This window comes from Schistocerca serialis, chromosome 5, assembly GCF_023864345.2.
Source record: "Schistocerca serialis cubense isolate TAMUIC-IGC-003099 chromosome 5, iqSchSeri2.2, whole genome shotgun sequence".
NCBI lineage: Eukaryota > Metazoa > Arthropoda > Insecta > Orthoptera > Acrididae > Schistocerca > Schistocerca serialis.
The window spans coordinates 663189766-663206861 of record NC_064642.1 but is presented as its reverse complement, the minus strand read 5'-3'; the positions used below and the strand labels follow the sequence as shown (position 1 = coordinate 663206861).

Genomic DNA, 17096 nt, shown 5'->3' with positions numbered 1-17096 from the left:
GTACTAGGAAGCCAAGTGAACTTCTAGAATGAGCAAATCATTAGATTACATAAAAAATTTAAACATTGTAAGACGTATGCATTGCCGGCGATGGGCGAGGCATGGCAGAATCTCTGACTAGAGAGTAGTATGTAGTTAGTTGTTGCTTGTCGCGAGTCCGTGAAAGTCGGTAGTAGTGGTTTGTCTGCTTTAGTCTTCAGCCCGGGCTAGTTGGCGCGTGCCTGCGCGTGTTGGCAGTCTGCTCTGGTCGGGACTCTGGACGATGAGTATTGTTGTAGAAGGTAAAGAAGCAGCCTTGCGCATGTCTAGTAATGTATATTAATTGTCATTAACTTCTTTCAAAATTGCCGCAATAATAATTTTCGTAATCTAAAGTAATTTTTTAAAGAAAAGCATTCATTTCAATTTAAAGAAAATTTCCAATGCATGATCATTCCTTCCAAGAATCAGAAAAAAATATACGCCAGCATTGCACGAAGCTGTGCCAAAAATTTCTACATACGAGCAGATATATTTGCAGTTTTTATTGAGGTAAGAATTTTTTGCTTTTTTATTCAGAACACAGGGCCGAAGGGCAGCGCTGCTGTCCTCATAAAATTTCAGAGATTGCATTAAAATTAATTTTGTTCAGAGGTTACAATACTTTTAAAAATTCATTTAATTAATATTTTTGTGGGAGGTTACGCTTGGCTCGTGGTTCATCATTTTAATTATTTTATTTTTTTGTGTGGGGAGGTTACACTTGGCGACATCCGTCCAGGTTCGTATTTCTTTGTGAATCTTCTGATAAGTAGTCAATTATCTGCTCTTATTTATTTCAACGTAGTTTGCATCTGGCGCAACGCATTTACTAATTTGTCACTCTTTCTTTCACAGATCATCGGCAATTTGTTGCTCTTTGTTGTGATCGTGTTTGTTGCATTTTTGCATTGTCTTTGTTTCATTTGTGCTTAATCTTGATTTGTGCAAAAATGCCGCGAAAAACTGTTAACAATACATCGCGATGTGTAATGAATGAAATAGCCGACTCAAATCATTTGACCGATAGTACTTGCGACACTCAGTGTAATAATGACAATCCTCCATTTTCAGACAATCAGTGTGTACCGACCACTAATAATGATTTTTATCCTAGTGATGAGCAAATAAATTCAATTGTGTCCTCTGTTAATTTAACGACAATTGATGACGCAGCACGTTCTGTTACAATGAACGCTGCCCAGCTTGACACACCCGGTTTGCAAAATTTACGTGATGAACAGACAAATTTTTCTAACGAAAATGAACAGTATAATCAAAATACGTCACATTTATTTAATTCCGGTGTAGTGACCAACAGTGCACATCCGATTAGCAAACATTTTCAAGAATCACAAAATGACCAAATGGTTACAAAAAACTAACAATTGCAGGTACGCCATCAAACAACACAGAGAATAGAGTAGGTAATATTGGCTTGGATCAAATTATGGCACTATTGCTACAACAGAGTGAAAATAACAAACAATTTAGTGAAAATTTCAAACAACTTAATGAAAGACTAGACAACAATTCCAAACAGTTGAATGAAAGTCTCAAACAGTCGAATGATAAGCAAGACTACAATCACAAACAACTTAGTGAACAGAACAAACGACTTAATGAAAAACAAGACAACCTTAATGAAAATTTCAAACAACTTAGTGAACAGAACAAACAACTTAGTGAACAGAACAAACAGCTTAGTGCACAGATTACAGCCGTTGCCGCGCAATGTCATGATACCAAGGAACAATTGCGTGAGGAAATTCAGGCTTGTGTTGCGAAAAGCAGTGAAGTAATTAGATCTGTGGCACAAGAATTAAATAATAGACATGCAGATACAACTAAATTACTTAGAGACGAAATTAGTGCAGTCGGTAAACAATGCACTGAAAACGCAACACAGTTACGCGGCGAGTTTAAATTAATGCCAGCAGAACTTTCGCGCACACTGGATGCAAAAGTAGACGCGAAATTCGACCAACAGAACAGTCAAATTGACGTACGTTTTAATCACCACCTAGAAAACAGTGAAACGCGTTACCGTAAATTCATACAGGAACAAAATAAAGTAAAACGACAAGTCATGGAAACAATTACCGCACAGAGACAGGAAGATAAGCGTAAACTGTTTACGAAAGCAAAAACATACGTAGACAACAATATAGCTACAGTATCAGACGAAATTAATACTGTCAAACAGTTGAACACCGAATTGCGTGATGACATTTCCGATCTTAAATCAAAAACAGATACACACACAGTAGATTTTCAGACAGTGACCGACAGACTCGAACAATTAGAACTAACACAGGATTCCGATGTCATCAAAGCTGACGTTAAAAAATTGAACGAAACCACACGTAAAATACAAAAACAAATTAATGCTTGTGACACTAAAAACGATGATCAGGTAAAAATACTGACTGAAAAATATGATGAATTGGCCAGTCGTATTGACGTTATCGAAAGTAATAATGACACCAAATCAGACGATACTTCACCGATTTCGTTTAATCAAACACCTGAATTCCAAAATTTACAGCAGACTATCAGTGAGATAGATTCGTCCAATAATACATTACGTAGAAAATTGTCAACTCTACAGCAAGAAGTGACAGAGTTGAAAAATGTTTCAGTCACTAAAACGTCACAGCATACGCCACATTCCGAACATTTCTCACACTCACGCAGCCTGTATAACTTTATAGAGAGTATGTGAGGTATATTCCGAACGGTCACTGACAAATAGATTCTCATACAATCCTGAACCTGTTCAAACATTCCGAGACGATAATTTTGATTACAGGCATTTTCTATCCGTGAGAAAATTTAAAGTATTTAAAAATGACAGAACACAGATTCACCCCTTGGATTGGATACAACAATTTAGCTTTGCTTTTCCACCGACTTGGCCTGTAACGCACAAACTTGAATTTATTTGCAGTTTTTTGGAAGGCGAACTGGCAACTCGTATGAGACCGATCGGGAGACAATGCTACTTGGTAGAAGAATTTCAGAATGCTTTTTGGTCAGCGTATTGGTCGAAGAGGACACAGCGCGGAATCAAGGATCAATTAATTAGTTTATCGAATTATGATAACTCAAATTTTTCCACTGTTACGCAATTTTTTGAACACATGGTCCAACAAAACCAGTACTTAAGTGAACCATACAGTGAATCTGCACTTATTCAATTATGCATCTCTAAATTACCACGATCATTAAGAGTGTCACTTTTAACGGGTCAACAGAAAGAAAATATTTCGGCATGCAGAGATCTGTTACAGCTTTTGGAAGTGCAGCAATCGGATTATTCCTTTATAAACAAACATTTTTCGTATAATAACCAAAGTCAACAAACATACAGCAATTATGATCAGCCACGCTATTTCAATAGCAAAGCTAATAGACGCTTCAGGAACGACAACCACCAGAACTTCAATAACAGACAAAATTTTAATTATCAGTATCGACAAAATTTTCAGCAACAGGAACCACATTTTGGTAACAATAGACGTTTTTCACCGCAACAGCATGAAAGCCAACTGGTTAGCATACCTAACCAACAATGTAATGTAGAAGGTCAACCAAGCTTTAATGTTTCGCCGCGTATGCGTATAGCGTCGGCCCCAACAAATAGTAACGCCCAGCAACAAGGAAATCAGTAAGTACAGAAAACACACTATTTCAATTCCTATCGCAGTGCACCGTATAGAAATGACTATCATGACAAACGTAAAAATAATGAGCACAATTTTCAGCGTACATTTAATAACAGTCGGTCTTATCAGCAGCAAGAACATCAGCAACAACATATTATCATGAATGAACCAGACAGTAGGTATCATCCAGAACGTAATACGTCAGGAAGAAATAATAGAACAGTACAAATAGTGGAAATGCCACAGCATCCTCCTGAAAATAATAACACGTCAGATAGAATTTGACTAGATACAGTACAGGTTGCATCTTCCAGCAACGTAGGTAATACTTCAGATACACAGAATCTTGTTCACGAAAATGTTATTACTGTTGACGACATCCGAGACACTCTTTTGCAGGAAAGACCAGTTGTTCAAAAAACCATTTCACACCCTGACATCGAAGTTAAAATTGGATCATCGAAATTTTCAGCAGTAAGCGATTCTAGATCACGTATGTCAGTTATAAATGAAGAAACTTTCAACGAGTGTAACAAAGAGAATACCTGTCCTACGTTACCATTAGGCAAAACGAAAGTAAAATGAGCAGTATCTAGTAAAGGAGTAGATGTAAAATTACACACACATTTATCATTTTGTATTGCAGGTCAAACATTTCACTCAAATTTTTGGATTATTCCGTTATTGACGACAGACATTATTTTAGGTACGGATTTTCTGGTACAATACGATGCCATTATTGACTTTGAAAACTCCTATTTAATGTCGAAGGATGAAAATGTACAACTAGAATTTCAGTACTCTTTATCTGCAGAATAACAAACAATTAATCGTACAGAGGTCATTTCCGCATTACGTAACTTAGCCTGTCATTCCACATTGTTCACAGATACGTACATACGCAACTATAATACTCCAGACTAGTGATGGGCTAAACTGCGATTTTCCGATATCAGTGATTTCTGTGAATGCTACTTTTCAGTATTTGTTATTCTTAACTGTGATTTGTCGCAGTTAAGAGTCTCTGTTAAGGAACCTAGGTCGTGTATCCCTCCGCCACTGCTATTTCTGCGATTTCTGCTACTTCCGCGATTTCTGCGACTTCTGCTACTTCTGCGACTTCTGTGATTTCTGCTACTTCTGCGATATCTGCGGCTTCTGCGATCTCTGCGACTTCTGCTACTTCTGCGAATTCTGTGACTCCTGCGCTTTCTGTGACTTACCACCGTATGAAAAAGTTACATCTGTCCACACAGAAAATTGCATCTCAACAAACCTGTCATTGGTAAGTATGTTTTACGTTTGTTCTTCCGTTGGCTTTAATTTTGTATTCAAGAAACAACTGTGAAAATATTAATAGTGTAATTAATATGTAAGTAGCCATACAGTAGCGTAATAGTTCGTGTTTATAAAATGAATTCTAACATATTGTTATGTTCACAGGTACGCGAACTACATTTTAGTCACTCAGTAAAGTGATAACTCAAAATATCATTGTCAACAGATCTGGAGAAATTGCCACTGCGTCTTTAGACCGTTTTCGTCAGACGAGAGGTTAGTTTCTAAGTGTTTCGATGGACTTAATTACTTCAGTGAGATCGTTCTTGTAAATGTGAAATATACCCCATTGAGTGGCTTTCATTAGAGCAAATTTTAGCAATCTACTCTTGTCAATTATATTACTTGTAATTAGTGACAGCAAAAATTGTTTAATAATCCTTGTGATTTTGCAGACACAGTTCTGACTCTGATTACTGGTTGCTGTACGTATCTATCCACATCAAGGCTGTTGAGAGAGACTCGTGAAGATTCAAGACAGCTCTTAGAAGAATTTGCAGTTTAAAAGTGACATAATCGTGAAATAAGTGTGCTTATGAGTGATTAAACTGTGTTTTATTGAAGTTGTTGTGTGATTTTAAAGGAATAATAAATGTTAAATACAGTGAGTGAATAATGAAAATCTCATTTTCCACATGTTTAAGCCGTCCTATACCCGTAATTTTCCGCCACTTATTTACTGGTGAACACTAGTTGGAGAGTGACATGCCCCCCCCCCCCCCTCCCCATCCCCATAATCTTTGTGTGACACTGACCTGTAACTTATCCCAAAGTCTACAATATGTATTTTGAGGCTGCTGATATGAATGTGGGAAGTACAGATCTTCCATTTAAATCAGGAATAGCTTAAGTGCAGTACTTGAAAGTAACACAGGAAAAGCTTACTTATGTAGGTGGTAGTAGTGACGGCAAAAAGTTCTTGTGTGTGAAGTTGCCATGTAGAACCCCAGGTGTAAAACTTTTATCCCGAGTCTTGAACTGTGTCGGAACAAAAGTGAGGCATTCATATGACCCAATAATACTGTTTTCATTTCACTACACTTATACAGATGTCTGAGTTCCTCTGTGTTAACATTGCAAAGTCCTGTAGGCATGTGGAGTATTAAGCAAAACTGTCATATTGGAAGCAGAATCAAACACATTTGTTACGTTACTTGATATTTTCAGGAGAAAAAGGCAATGTTGCTTCTTATTAATATAATACTTTCAGAGTCACAGCTGTGTTTGACCAACCATAACTGATGCTGAATGTGCATGTCGTCATATAATGTGAAGGGCTTATTTCAATAGTGGTACAAGTCCATTACCTACACTTTTCTGTCTATAATGCTTCTGAAATTAATGATCGAAACAAACATAAATAAAGGTTCATCTCTCGCAAGAAGCCATTTGCTTGAATATTTCTGGTATCTCAACTGCAGATTTTTCAGCGCTCATTTAACTTTACGACTCTGTATCTCAAAATGAACAAAAATGGACTTGTACCACTAATGAAATAAGTCCTTCAAATGCACACACAGTATACCGATCTCGTGAGGCACAAGGCTCTCATAACGAAGTACGTAAGTCGGTCAACAGATGGCACTAGGAAAATAATGTTAACTGCGCTTTTTAGTTGCTACTTGCGACTCTTAGTTGCGATTTGTCACAGAAATCGCAGTTTCTCGGTAGCGAATAGCATAGTATGAACTTTGCTCAACAGATGGCACTGCTAACTGCGCTTTTTAGTTGCTACTTGCGACTCTTAGTTGCGACTTGTCACGGAAATCGCAGTTAGACTCGATATCGTATCGCAGAGATAGACGTAGTACGAACTTTCGCCAACAGATGGCACTGTTAACTGCGCTTTTTAGTTGCTACGTGCGACTCTTAGTTGCGACTTGTCACGGAAATCGCAGTTGGACTCGATAGCGTACCGCAGAGATGGACGTAGTACGATCTTTGACCAACAAATGGCACTGTTAACAGCGCTTTTTAGTTGCTACTTGCGACTCTTAGTCGCGACTTGTCACGGAAATCGTAGTTGGACTCGACTGCGAATCGCAGAGACAAGCGTAGTACAAACTTTGACCAACAGATGCCACTGTTAACCGCGCTTTTTAGTTGCTACTTGCGACTCTTAGTTGCGACTTGTCACTGAAATCGCAGAAAGCAGTGCTAAATTCAACCAATAGATGGCTCACGTCTTTGAATATGAAATACTACTTGCGACTGCTAACTGTGACTGAAATCGCATTTAGATTCTGTAAAGTTGTGATTGTGATATCTGCGACTTCTCAGTCACTGTGATTTCTGACAGATACGCGATTTCCTGCCCACCACTACTCCAGACGAAGCTGACTATGACGTTATACAGATGATTTCTGATAAAGTTAAACAGGGCAGTCCAAATACAGACGACGAACGCACGCAACTACGCAAAATTCTTTTACAGCAAGCTCCAGTTTTTGACAATGTTCCTGGTACTATGTCCGGTTTTATGTATGAATTTCAAGTTAAACAACACGACACATTTAAAGCCAAACATTATCCGATTCCGTATATTCACAGAGAACAAGTTAAAAAAGAATAGCAAGCTATGCCTGACCAAGGAATTATTGAACCGGCAGTTAGTCCGTACATAAACCCGCTCCATATTGTTAAGAAAAAGGATGGTTCACTTCGCCTCGTACTTGATTCGCGTCACATCAATGACATTATTATGAATGAAACAGATCGCCCACAGACACTAGAAGAACTTCTACAGAAATTTCGTGGTACTGCTATTTATTCCACATTAGATTTGAAATCGGGATTTTGGCAAATTCAACTCCATCCGAACTGCAGAAAGTACACGGCTTTTCTCTGTTTTGGTGACTGTTATCAATTTTGTAAATTACCGTTCGGTTTAACTATTTCTTCAGCAGCATTTATTCGCGGTTTGAATACAATACTTCCGACAGAACTTAAAGACAGAATCACAACGTATGTAGACGACATTCTTATTGCAGAAGGTGACTGGTCTGAACACAATCTGATTCTTGAACAACTGTTACGAACTTTTCGTGCACAAGGATTCACAGTTAATCTCAGTAAATCGCACTTTGGTAAAACTTCTATAAAATTTCTTGGACATGTAATTTCAGCAGAGGGCATTACGCCTGACCCGGAAAAACTTAAAGCTCTACGTGACATTTCTGTTCCTACGACGAAGAAACAACTACGCAGCTTTTTGGGTTTAATTAACTTTTTTCGTAAATTTATTCATTACTCTGCTTTAGACACCCCTAGATTATGTCAATTGACAGGTAAATACACTATTTGGTCCTGGGATAAGCAAGCACATTCTGAATTTATGTACCTGAAACATGCTTTGTTGAATGCACCACTTTTATCGCACCCAGATCATACTAGAAATTTTTCCATTGCCACCGACAGTTCCAACACCGCTCTAGGCGTACACATTTTTTCAGGAAATTGAAGAAGATGGGATTACAGTAATTAGAAACATAGCCTTTGCGAGTCGCATTCTTTCACCTGCTGAACGCAATTATTCTGTTACACAACTTGAAACATTATGTGTTGTATGGGCATTTGCGAGATTTCGACATTTTCTTAATGGAAGACACACTATCGTCTGCTCAGATTATAGAGCTATACAGCTTTTACTTTCCGCTAAATTTACACACGACAGATTAAGTAGATGGAAACTTTATTTGCAGGAATTTAATTTTACAATTGTTCACATTCCCGGTACTCAAAATATTGTAGCAGACGCACTATCCCGTTCTCTCAGCAACAATCAGCAAGACATCGCAACCAACTTCTGCAAAGCAAATTGCAGCGTCATAAACATTCAACAAGTTGCATTTGAAAATTTCATTTCGTCGTCATTACAAGACATAGCACAAGAGCAGAGTAAAGACAACGTTTGAAAAGAAATTAAACACCTTTGGAAAGATAAGAATAATGTTAGCATTAGAAACCATTACACTGTACGCAATAATATTCTGTTTCGCCGCTCTCACCTTGACAGCAACAATTGGTTATTATGCATTCCTGACGAGTTTGTTTACAAATTAATCTGGTATACTCATTTAAGTTACGCACATTACGGACCGAGAAAATGTTTTCTCATGCTGAGACAGAACTGTTATTTTACCAACATGGAGAAACGTATTCGACGAGTTTTAGCATCATGTAAAACCTGCCAGAAAGCTAAGTCAGACACGTCTTCACATATTCCTCCATTACATCCCATTGTACCTGTTAAATTGAGACATATGGCCGCTGTAGACATTTTTGGTCCTATTCCCAGAACTAATAGAGGTTTTTGCTACATCTTTGTCGCTGTTGAACTCACTTCAAAATTTGTTACCTTCACTCCGTTACACAAAGCTACTGCTAAAACTGTTTCGAATGCATTTGTAAAACATTTTTTATTTCATGTAGGGCATGTGTTGAAAGTAATTTCCGACAATGGACCACAGATTCGATCTGCTATATGGACACGTATGTTACGAGCAAGAAACATTTCTCCATCTATATATCCAAGTATCACGCTTCCTCGAACCCTTGTGAACGTCTAATGAAAGAAATTGGTAAACTGTGTAGAATATACTGCCATAAAAAACATACTGATTCGGAGTCCCGAGTTCTCCTTAATACGGGCTGACGAAACTGATGTTCTCTCTGTCTTTCGGAATTTGCTGAGAACATATGTTGCTATGCTTGGTCGTTTTCCAACATTTCCTTCTTACAGCGTTCGTCCAGAGATCTTTTCGAGCAGGACTGACAGAGAATCTAAAGTCAAATGACAGAAATAAAGCCACACAGTAAAAGCAACAACACACGAAAATTCATCTATATTAATGAAAAAATCCCTTGAACGAGTTCACTTACGAATTAAATGTGATTCATTTACACTTTATACCACAATCAGAAAGCTTAGTACACTGATAGAAGACACAAACTGTCACATTTTTGTCTAAACACTTCCATCAGAAGCTGATATTTGTAGCAACTAACCTGGCGGACGTCACCTTCAAGTTAGTGACCTCATTACAACTCCCCTAATTATTCTTCATTCTTCCATAGATTACTCGCACTGTATCAAGTTCCTGTGATCTCCATAGCACCTGAATGTGGACCTCAGATATCAGAGCTGGGAACTTCGGTGTGCCTGTAGATCATGAGGGTGGAAACCAAAGAGAGACTTCCAGTAACACAACATTGGTTCGCTGGGGGCACATCTTGCGCTGCACCTTCATCAGTCCATGATATTTCTTTTTGGGTGATTTCAAGTCGTCCATATTTTTTTGGTTTCGTAGCAAAGAATAGCTGCTGTCAGCGCATTCTGCTCCTCTTTACGCCTTATTGTGTCTATTTCAATTTTTAATTTGCATTTTGACCATGCGGCTTGTATTCTGCTTTAATTTTTCTCACACCCGTGGTATTGAGTGGAGTAAGTGAGTCAATATTTTTTTAAATATAAAACAAATAGTTCCACCGGATATTGTTCTGTGGACATTTGTACTTGCCTTGGAATACGTGTGTGAACTGTATTGTAAGTGTATAGTTCGAATTTTAATTAAGTTTGCATACATTTCTCGCACATTTCGCATTTAATGCACAACTTCATGTTATCAGCTTTGGACATAATTGATATTCAAAAATATTACATGTTGTCACGGAAAGGCTGCTCTAAATTATGTTGCTTTCTACAGCTGAGTATGCTTTGTAATATTAGTTACGAGTACGGGGTTATTGTGCCAAGTACAATTATGCGGCAAAAATTGGCTATATCAGAATGGGTATTTATACGTGAGGCTGTGTGGTATAGTGTGACGTACTTCCATCAAACTGAATGCTGCTGCATTTTGTGAACTCTAGCTGTACAGATCCAACGATAAAAGCACGACAGTGTGTTTTATTTAGTTTTAAATTTTCATGGCATTAGGAGAATGACTAATACACTGATTTTTGTTAAAATATATCGATTTTACTACCTGTGTGAACACATTTTGGCATCTACTGTTACAAGTTTAGCAATTGCGAGGAAGAATCCCTTACTCATTAGGATAACAAAGAATAATAATTTACTAGTAGCAACACCATACAAATCAGAAGTATATAGGGCCTACTCATTCCGTAGCAAGATGAATACCAACACCGTGAAAATTTGCTGACATGGAGCTACTCGTTAAACGCGAGAAAATTAAAGAAACGGATGTGAACTAAAATAAAATATCATTGGAATAAAGTACTTAATGCATTTCAGTCGAGCAGTTTACATATGGATTCGTAGAGAGGACCAAATGATTGCAGAACATTATTACAAAACTAATTTTCTCTTTTATATGAAACAAAAACAAAGTTAAATCCAATATTAAGGGGAGACGGGAGGCAATTTTTATCCCTATTCTGCTAATGCTATTTTACCCTTTGATTAGGTACACTTTTCAAAAGAACTATAAGTGATACAACAACGAAATTTTTACTACATACAGGGTGGTCAGAAAATGTGTGAAATGCTTGTAGGGATGTTACAGGGCAAGTTGTACTGAGACATAAATGTTTAGAAAGAAATTCGATACGTTGCGCCGTTTCCGATTTATTTAGCATTGAAGTTAGCCAATCAGATCGTCGCGCGTGTCAATTCAAGTTTCAGCTAACGAGACAAAGCACTCGTTGGGCAACACCGCCCCTGGCAGGCCGCTTGAGTGTGAGCGCGCGACGCCCCGATTGGCAAAAGTCTACGCTAAATAACTCGGAGGAAACGGAGCAACGTATCGAATTTCTTTCTTAACATTTATGTCTCAGTGCAACCTGCCCTGGAACATCCCTACAAGCATTTCACACATTTTCTGACCACCCTGTATATACAGGGTGGTCCAGTGATCGTGACTGGGCCAAATATCTCACGAAATAAGCGTCAAACGAAAAAACTACAAAGAACGAAAGTCGTCTAGCCTGAAGAGGGAAACCAGATGGCGCTATGGTTGGCCCGGGAGATGGCGCTGCCATAGGTCAAATGGATATCAACTGCGTATTTTTAAAGAGGAACCCCCATTTTTTATTACATATTCGTGTAGTACGTAAAGAAATAAGAATGTTTTAGTTGGACCACATTTTTCGCTTTGTGATAGATGGTGCTGTAGTAGTGACAAAGATATGGCTCACAACTTTAAACGAACAGTTGGTAACAGGTAGGTTTTTTAAATTAAAATACAGAACGTAGGTACGTTTGAACATTTTATTTCAGTTGTTCCAATGTGGTACATTTACCTTTGTGAACTTATCATTTCTCAGAACGTATGCTGTTACAGCGTGATTACCCGTAAATACTACATGAATGCAATAAATGCTCAAAATGATGTCCGTTTACCTCAATCCATTTGGCAATATGTGTAACGACGTTCCTCTAAACAGCGAGTAGTTCGCCTTCCGTAATGTTCGCACATGCATTGACAATGCGATGACGCATGTTGTCAGGCATTGTCGGTGGATCACCATAGCAAATATCCTTCACCTTTCCTCTCAGAAAGAAATCCGGGACGTCAGATCCGGTGAACGCGCGGGCCATGGTATGGTGCTTTGACGACCAGTCCACCTGTCATGAAATATACTATTCAATACCGTTTCAAGCGCACGTGAGCTATGTGCCGGACGTCCATCATGTTGGAACTACATCGCCATTCTGTCATGCACTGACACATCTGGTAGTAACATCGGTAGAACATTACGTACGAAATCAGCATACATTGCACCATTTAGATTGCCGTCAATAAAATGAGGGCCAACTATCCTTCCTCTCATAATGTCGCACCACACATTAAACCGCCAAGGTCACTGATGTTCCACTTGTCGCAGCCATCGTGGATTTTCCGTTGCCCAGTAGTCCATATTATGCAGGCTTACGTTACCGCTGTTGGTGAATGACGCTTCGTTGCTAAATAGAACGCATGCAAAAAATCTGTCATCGACCCGTAATTTCTCTTGAACCCAGTGGCAGAACTACACGACGTTCAAAGACGTCGCCATGCAATTCCTGGTGCATAGAAATATGGTGCAGGTGCAATCGATGTTTCTGTGGCATTCTCAGCACCGATGTTTTTGAGATTGCCGATTCTCGCGCAATTTGTCTGCTACTGATGTGCGGATTAGCCGCGACAGCACCTAAAATACCTACGTGGGCATCATCATTTGTTGCAGGTCGTGGTTGACGTTTCACATATGGCTGAACACTTCCTGTTTCCTTAAATAACGTAACCTTCCCGCGAACGGTTCGGACACTTGGATGATGTCGTCCAAGATACCGAGCACCATACATAGCCCACGCCCGTTGGGAATTTTGATCGTAATAGCCATACATCAACTCAATATCGACCTTTTCCGCAATTGGTAAACGGTCCATTTTAACACGAGTTATGTATCACGAAGCAAATACCGTCCGTACTGGCGGAATGTTACGTGACACCACGTTCGTATACGTTTGTGACTATTACAGCGCCATCTATCACGATGCGAAAAAAGTGGTCCAACTAAAACATTCATATTTCTTTACGTACTACACGAATATGTAATAAAAATGGGGGTTACTATTTGAAAGAACGCAGTTGATATCCGTTTGACCTATGGCAGCGCCATCTAGCGGGCCAACCATAGCGCCATCTGGTTTCCCCCTTCAAGCTAGACGAGTTTCGTTCTTTATAATTCGTTCGTTTGACGCTTATTTCGTGAGATATTTGGCCCGCTCACTACCAATGGACTACGCTGTATAGCATATGTGCCGTAATTTGTAAGTAAAATGAACATAATACCTCTTATGGCTTTAAAATAAAAATTTATTCTTTCACTAGTAAAATTTAACTTTTTTTTTTGTACATCAATTATTATAAAAGAGTTTCTGATTGTTTGGTGGTTCTAACTTTACTTGTAATAACCTATTACCATCTGCAGTACAAATTGACCAAATTTCATCTTTCTAACCCCATTAGTTTATCAAATAATGGTACCTGAAAGTACAAAAAGGTTGTTTTGAGAAAAATCCATTTAAAGTTTAATATTGCAATTCTAGTATAGTTATTGATGAGAATTACTTACCACTAATATTTTCCTGCACCATACTGAGCATCACCTGAAGCTTACTGATCTTATTATCTTCTCTTGGTCCCTCTTCTTTTCTGTCTGGCTTCTTTTGTCTATTTTAAATTAGCATTATCTGCTTTGCAGTTTCTTTCTTAATGTATTTGCACCAGTATTTCCAGTATTGTCACTAGATTTTATGCCCAATAAAATCCAAAACGTCCAGTTTTCTAATTACACCATCATTGAAGCATAAAATAGCATCATAAACACCAAATTTGAGGTTTGTAAGCTGAACAAATACAATTTTCGGTAACCGGTTCCAAATGACAGAATTCACACATTCATTTAAATTCTGAGATTTCCCCTGAAGACATTTTTTCGACGAAGTATATTTACAAAGGTGTCTAAATATTAGTTTAATTTCATTCATTACTGATGCAGGTAAAGAATGTTTGTGGTTATATCTGGCACTTCTACTGTACTTGCACCAAGTGTCAGGATTATTCGGGCAAATACCGTCCACTAGATTTTCATTTGTGGAAAGCTTACGGAAAAAGATAGCCCATACAGCCTTTTTCATGTTTTCTTCTTATGGCCCAGCCATACTAATTCTGTAATCCATCTATTTCAACATTCATCAGGCGACGTTTACCACCTATGTCCTTACCATAGTCCAATACTATTTTTGACTTTTCTTTCAATAATCTTCTCAACCTAAACCCATTCTCTTCTGGACATGCCCAGTGCAATCTAATTTAGAAGTTGTGACATTGTGACCATAGGGTTGTTCTGTACAGACCCGGTCATAAACCTTGTTGTCACCGTCCCCAGACTGCACAAAGCGTCAGGAAAACCATCATACCTCACGAAAAAATTGTCGTATTTATATGCAACAAAAACTGATTGATGCAGGAAAGACCAGGCATTTCAAATATGCTAAAATCTAAAAATCGAATTTTTGAAGCCCACTTGCCTTCCGTCTCCCCTAAAGGATGTATGTAAAAATAAAGCGCAATACCGGCAGCACATACACAAAGCTTCCCAAATATTACAATAGACACAAGAAAACGTAATCAGGAACAACATGCGGTGAAACCAGGTTCTTTGTCGTGTCATGTCAGATCCTTTTTGGATTTTGATATATGCTGACGCAATTACTTCCCGTGATAATGGCCACACGTCGAACTTACTATACTGCATTTCACAAATATATAACCACAGTTAAAAGGCGACCACGACGTCACTTATAAAATTTTACATGTCTGTAAATCCCAGTTACAAGAAAATAATCTTAGTTTTTGACTTTCTCGAATGTATTTCTTTGGAAGGTCACAATAACGTTTCGGTTTTCGGGCATGCACTTTACGACTAGACCACGAGGTCCACCCAGAAAGCATAACTGAAAAATATCATCGTCTAAATCGCGTATTTCTACGCTACTCTATCCTGTGCAAGCTTCTTCATCTCCCAGAACCTACTGCAACCTACATCCTTCTGAATCTGCTTAGCGTATTCATCTCTTGGTCTCCCTCTGCGATTTGTACCCTCCACGCTGCCCTCCAATACTAAACTGGTGACCGCTTGATGTATCATAACATTCCTACCAACCTATCCCGTCTTCTAGTCAAGTTGTGCCACAAATTTCTCTTCTCCCCAATTCTATTCAGTATCTCCTCATTAGTTATGTGACCTACCTATTTAATATTGAGCATTCTTATGTAGCACCACACTTAGAAAGCTTCTATTCTCTTTTGGTCTAAGCTATTTATCGTCCATGTTTCGCTTCCATACATAGCTACACTCCATACAAATACTTTCAGAAGCGACCTCCTGAAACTTAAATCTATACACGATCTAAACAAATTTCGTTTCTTCAGAAACCCTTGCCTTGCCATTGCCAGTCTACATTTTATATCCTCTCCACTTCAACGATCATCAGTCATTTGGCTCCCCGAATAACAAAACTCATTTACTATTTTAAGTATCTCATTTCCTAATCTGATTCCCTCGGCATCACCCAATTTCATTCAACTACAGTCCACTATCCTCGTTTTGCTTTTGTCGTTGTTTATCTTACATCATCCTTTCAACACACTGTCCATTCCGTTCAACTGCTTTTCCAAGTGCTTTGATATCTCTGACAGAATTACAATTTCGTCGGCGAACCTCAAAGATTCTATTTCTTCTCCATGGATTTGAATTCCTACTCCGAATGTTTATTTTGTTTCATTTACTGATGGCTCAATATACAGATTCAATAACATCGGAGGTAGGTTACAACCCGGTCTCACTCCCTTCGCAACCACTGCTCTCTTTTCATATCCCTCGACTCTTATAACTGCCATCTTGTTTCTGTACAAATTGTAAATAGCCTTCCGCTTCCTGTGTTTTACCCCTGCCAACTTCAGAAATTGAAAGACAGTATGCCAGTCAACACTGTCAAAAGCTTTCTCTAAGTCTACAAATGCTAGAAATATAGATTTGCCTTTCCTTAATCCATTTTCTAAGAAAAGTCGTAGGGTCAGTATTGCCTCACGTGTTCCAATATTTCTACGGAATCCAAACTGATCTTCCCCAAGGACGGCTTCTACCAGTTTTTCCATTTGTCTGTAAAGAATTCGTGTTTGTATTTTGCAGCTGTGACTTATTAAACTGATAGTTCGGTAATTTTCCCATCTGACAACACCTGCTTTCTTTGGAATTGGAATTATTATATTCTTCTTGATGTCTGAGGGTATTTCACCTGTCCCATACATCTTGCTCACCAGATGGTAGAGTTTTGTCAGGGCTGGCTCTCCCAAGGCGATCAGCAGTTCTAATGGAATGTAGTCTACTCCCGGGGCCTTGTTTGTACTTAGGTCTTTCAGTGCTCTGTCAAACTCTTCACTCTCTATCATATCTCCCATTCCATTTTCATCTGCGTCCTCTTCCAGTTCCATAATATTGTCCTCAAGAACATCGCCCGTGTATGGACCTTCCATATAACCCTTCCACCTTTCTGCT

General features: G+C 38.6%; 1 protein-coding gene and 1 long non-coding RNA gene across 2 annotated transcripts in view; both read left to right on the top strand.

The window, feature by feature from the left end:
* Positions 1-17096, top strand: part of LOC126482163 (V-set and immunoglobulin domain-containing protein 1-like) — a 730649-nt gene that overhangs the window by 313923 nt on the left and 399630 nt on the right. The gene's annotated exons all lie outside the window — the stretch shown is intronic.
* Positions 4896-5536, top strand: LOC126481417 (uncharacterized). Its single transcript, XR_007587555.1, has 3 exons — positions 4896-4971; positions 5130-5240; positions 5420-5536. It is a non-coding gene; the product is annotated as an uncharacterized LOC126481417 (long non-coding RNA).